This window comes from Lipotes vexillifer, unplaced genomic scaffold (assembly GCF_000442215.2).
Source record: "Lipotes vexillifer unplaced genomic scaffold, Lipotes_vexillifer_v1.1 scaffold117, whole genome shotgun sequence".
Taxonomy (NCBI): domain Eukaryota; kingdom Metazoa; phylum Chordata; class Mammalia; order Artiodactyla; family Lipotidae; genus Lipotes; species Lipotes vexillifer.
In genome coordinates, this window is record NW_006785593.1 from 1,701,263 (window position 1) to 1,707,184 (window position 5,922).

Below are 5,922 nucleotides of genomic sequence, written 5' to 3' on the forward strand. Positions count from 1 at the left end.
AGGAAGAGGTGAGTGGTGACCAATGTCAGATATTCCTGGAAATCAAGTATGATAAAAATTGGAAAACATTTTGTAGATTTAGCAATAGACATTGCTAGAATATTTAGCATGGGAAGTTTCACTGAAGTGATAATTGCAGAAAACAAATCACAATGGTTTAAGAAGATTACAGGTAGAAATAGTAGCTATCCATGAAATGTGGCTACTAATGGTGTGAAAGAGATGGAAGCAAGCTGAAAAGATATAATAAGAGTTTTTGTTTTGGGAGTCAGTAGTGCTCTAGGTGGTCCTTAGGTGGGCATTAGAAAATTCCAGAATCCCCCAAAATTGTATGCAAACTTTGAAGTATATGCATAAGTGCATTTCTTTGATGTGAATATTTATAGCATGAGATTCTTGAGGCAATCAGAGATCAAAATATTAGTAATCAGAGCTGTATATGATGTATTAGATACCCATTAGTTTTATACACTATTTATATAATCTTTATAACTTGTATAGACCTGAGTTTATATACAATGACAATATATTATTGTGACTGGTTTTGTTTGGGACAGGAAAACAAATCTCGTTACTTTATTATAATGCATATTGTGGTATATTTTATTACTGTTTGCTATTATTCACAATATTCCCTGAAGAAGATTATAAATCGCCACCTATTGCAATGCTTATTTTACAGCCCTTTGTGGAAGGAGTATGTGTCCTTTCCGTATTGACAGACCTTGTCATGTTACTTGTTTCTGTTCATGGAATGTGAGCAGAAGTGGCCATGCCAAGACCTAACAGAAATGTGAAGAATCATCACAATTTGCTGTGGCTTTTTTCCCTCTGCCACAGATCCACAATAGTTGCTATTCCTTCTGCCTGACTAGTACATAAGTATACTCTTCAAAACAGTATCTTTTCTAATATGCTCACATTTCACTATTCTTTGGATATTGTTGCCATTTTCAGGTTTTTCCCCCTTTTCCATTCTATATAAGCAATGAAAAAGAAGGACTGCATCAAGAATTTTTTTTTCCACAGAACAAGTTTATATTGAATGATGACAGTATATTGTTTAATATTAACTATGCAGGAAGAAAACTGATGCCTCAATCCTTGGGCCCCTAAGGGGGAAATAAGACAAAATCACAGTGGACTTAAGCATGGAAAAGTAAAATTATAAGCCAGTGAAATTTTATGCAAATCAAACGAGTAATGTCTCAAATTAAGTGAATATGAACTTGGTTTTAAATGTTCTTTGTGAGTTACATTAAGAGGGAAAAGTATGAGTAAATGGCTTGAACAAATATACAGACTTTATTTGGGGCTTGAGAGAAGCAGAGAAAAAGGGTTAAATGATGAGAAGGATCATCTGACTGAGAGTTGACCTGCATACAGAGGAGTGAGAAATCTAAATTATCAGACATGAGATTATTAGCTTGCTCAAATAGATGACCCTAGAATTTTAGTGATTAAGAAACCAAAGGACATTTGGAGTAAAGATCTTTTGGCATTATGTTAATTTTATATGGAAATAAATAACAGGGAAAGGAAGAACAAGAAGTAAAATTAGAAATGCAAGATGATACTTGATGCTTGGTTGGGAATTAAGATTATAGGGATTGGCAGTGTTAATCCAAGTAGCCAGGAACATTTTTCTGCTCATTTAATTTTTTGCTGCTCTTATTAGTTTTATTTATAAATTTCATTTCTTTCATCCTATATATGCTTTATTAAGCATCTATGATATGCCAGACAATGTTATAGATGCTGAGAACGTAGCAGTGAATAAACAAAACAAACCTGTGCTCATGGAATTTACATTCTAGTATTCATTCACTCATTCCAGAATATTTATTACAGATCTTCTTTTCATCAGACAATTCATCAGTATTATGGTTATAAATATCAGTTATTGTATGGTACTTTTCAAACCATAGACCCATAGTGTGTGTGCATGTTTGTGTGTGGAGAGAGAGAAGGAGAAACTTTTGACCCTAGAAGCATGACACAAATATCTTACTTTTAAAATGCTGAAGACCTGAATAGGTATTTTTCAAAAGAAGACAGACAGATGGCCAATAGGCACATGGAAAGATGTTCAACATCACTAATCACCAGGGAAATGCAAATCAAAACCAAGAGATATTACCTCACATCTGTCTGAATGGCTCTCATCAAAAATACAAATAATAAGTGTTGGCAAGGATGTGGAGAAAAGGGAACCTAGTGCACTGTTGATGGGAATGTAAATTGTTGCAGCCATTATGCAAAACAGTATGGAGGTTCCTCAAAAAATTAAAAATAAAACTACCAGGTGATCCAGAAATTCCTCTCCTGGGTTCATATCTAAAGAAAAATAAAACACTAATTTAAAAAGATATATGAATCCCAGTGTTTATTGCAGCATTATTTATAATAACCAAGATATGGAAGCAAACTAAGTGTCCATCAAGAGATGAAAGAATAAAGAAGAAGCCATACACATATATATGATAAAATACTACTCAGCCATAAAAAAGAATGAAATTTTGCCATTTGCAACAACATGGATGGGCCTGGAGGGTGTTATGCTTAGTGAAATAGGTCACATAAAGAAAGCCAAATATCATATGTTTTCACTTATATGTGGAATGTGAAAAATAAAGCAAACAAATGAATATAACAAAACAGAAACAGACTCACAGATACAGTGAGAGAGGAAAGCAGGGAGGGGCAAGATAAGGGTAGGGGATTAAGAGTTACAAACTACTATGTATAAAAAAATAAGAAACAAGGATGTAATGTGCAGCACAAGGAATATAGCCAACATTTTATAACTTCATATGCAGTATAATATATATTGAATCACTATGTTATTCAAGTGAAACTAATATAATATTGTAAATCAACACTTCAATTAAAAAATATACTTCACTTCTATATTCCTATTAAGTTACAGAGAAGCTTAAATACAAAATATACTTCTTCACAAAACTGTTCTTTATTTCCTCATTGCATTTGTTTTTTATCATGTGTGGTTTTTATGACTACAAAGATACTTCTGGGTTACAATAAAGTTGACAAATTTGGAATAATGTTTGAAAATTTTAAAAAACACAAAACTGTATTAGTTATTTCTAAACCCCTTCAGAACCTAAGGGCAATCAGTTTTAAAGATATAGCAAAAAATACAATTCTCCTTTAATTAATTTCTGTTGAATTGGGTTTCAGTATTCTAATTAAATAAGTCAAAAAAAAAAAGAGAGAAACAGAAAAAGTCAAAGAAAACAGAAAAAAATATTCTTTGCTTTCTAAATATAAATACATTAATTTATTGAATATTTTAAATATTGTAAGTAATAATTATATAAATTTGCCTAAGCAAATTATCAGGAATAAATCTTATAATCTCTTCCTTCAAACCTCTGTTTCTTTATAATGTAAAATTCTGTCATAAGATACTTATTAAAACACCTTAAAAATTACCTGCAATGAAAACTTAAGCATCATTAATCAGAAATTTTTAGACTGATTTTTTATTTCACTTTAAAGTTATTAAGGTCATAAATAAAAATTATTAAGAGTATTTTCAAACTTAACACTGAAATTTTTTGAGATTAATTGAATATATCTGTATATCAGATTCTGCCTTAGTGAGATCATTTGATATTTTTAAAAATTTATTATCAATTAAGTATAGCACATTCAATTTGAAATGAATTGGCCTTGAAAATGGCAAATTTAGATATCAATCTATGCCTTCATCTAATAATTACAATTAAATTTACAGTGAAATTCCTGAAGATTATGTGCCTCTTAGTGCAACTTACTGAGCTCCTACATCTCACTATAAGATATTTTAAAAGTAAAAAAAAAACAAAACATGATATTATGCAAAGTGAATGAATAAACATGTGAACATCATGTCAAGATACTCTTCATATGTTTCTCCTTTGCCTCAAACTTAATGTAGCCAAAGCCAAATTTCTTTCCTTTTTAATTCCTAACTCCTCTCGGTGTCCCTTTTCTCTGTATGACACATCCATCCTCCCAATAACTGAGGTTCATAATTTTGGAATCTCCATTTAACTCTAAATTTTGATCCCGTACCTAATATGATACTAAGATTTGTTGAGTTTTAACTACAAAACATTCCTGTTTTTCTTTCTCTTTATACCATTGTGACTCAATATTCCACTCCACATTATTGTAGAAGTCGTCTGAGTTGTTTTTAATAATCTTGAAGGAGTTCAGCAAGTGTAGAAGGAAGTCAGGAAATAAAGAGTCTTGGAACTAAAAACAGGCAGGGAGATGTACCACTGAGATATACTGATAAATTATACACAAATATTTCAGCAGGCAGAGAATCTGAATCATCATGTCTATACATAATAGGTCACAATCCAGCAGTCAAGTACGGGCAAGTAGAATGAATGCCTGGCAGCATGTGGGCTTTACTCGTATATAGATAGAAGCAGAATTTCAGCCCATGAGAGGCTGAAAGAGCAAGGGAGGACATCTGCCCTAAGTAAGGAAATAAAATATAGTACTAAAAGCATCATCTAAGGAGACTTCCTGGTTTCAAGTCCTCTCATATGACAGCTGACCTTAGGCAAATTATTTAGATTTTCTTGTTTCCCATTTCATTATGTATAAAATTGGGATAAAATAGTATCTATATCATAGGATAAAGGAGATCATTTATATACAGAGCTAAATAAATGCCAGCTATTCTTTGCACCAGTAATTCCAGACCTGAGAAATCAGGCAAAACCTAGTATTTGCAGCTGAGATAAGAATTAGAGGTCACACACAGTAGAGCAAATTTGTACAAGCAGGTAAAAGTCAGGGGTGGTCTTGATAGATAAACATAGCTTGCTTTACCCTCTCAATTTTGAGGTTTCATCTAAAAAATACATAACTAAATTATATAGAATTTATGTTATCATTTAAGCCACCAATATACCATTTAGTTTATTAATGAATTTATAAAATGCTTTTTAATGTAGTTATTATCTTTGTATCAGAATATAAGCATTTGAACAGTATGGAGGTTTCTTTTTTTTTTTTTAACATCTTTATTGGGGTATAATTGCTTTACAATGGTGTGTTAGTTTCTGCTTTATAACAGAGTGAATCAGTTATACATATACATATGTTCCCATATCTCTTCCCTCTTTGTCTCCCTCCCTCCCACCCTCCCTATCCAGGTTTCTTAAGAAACTAAAAATAGAGTTACCATGTGATCCCACTCCTGGGCATATATCCAGAAAAGATGAAAACCCTAACTTGAAAATATACATGCACCCCAATGTTCATAGCAGCACTCTTTACGATAGCTAAGACATGGAAGCAAAGTAAGCGTTCATCAACAAATAAATGGATAAAGAAAATGTGGTATATAGTATATGCCATGGAATACTACTCAGCCATAAAAAGAATAAAATAATGCTATTTGCACAACATGGATGGACCTACAGTTTGTCATACTAAATGAAGTAAGTCAGACAGAGAAACACAAATAACATATGACATCTCATATGTGGAATCTGAAAAAATGATACAAAGGAACTTATTTACATAACAGAAGTAGATTGACAGACATAGAAAACACTTATGGTTACCAAAGGGGAAAGGGCAGGGAAGGGATAAATTAGGAGTCTGGAATTAACAGATACACACTACTATATAGAAAATAGATAAACAAGGACCTACTGTATAGCACAGGGAACTATATTCAATATCTTAAAATAACCTATAATGGAAAAGAATCTGAAAAAATATGTATATGTATATAATATATATAACTGAATCACTTTGCTGTATACCTGAAACTAACACAACATTGTAAATCAACTATACTTCAATTTTTAAAAAGCAAGCAACATCTAATTAACTATCCTAAGGTATTATTTTTGCTTTGAAAGGGTAAAAACTTTCAAAGTGCTTAAA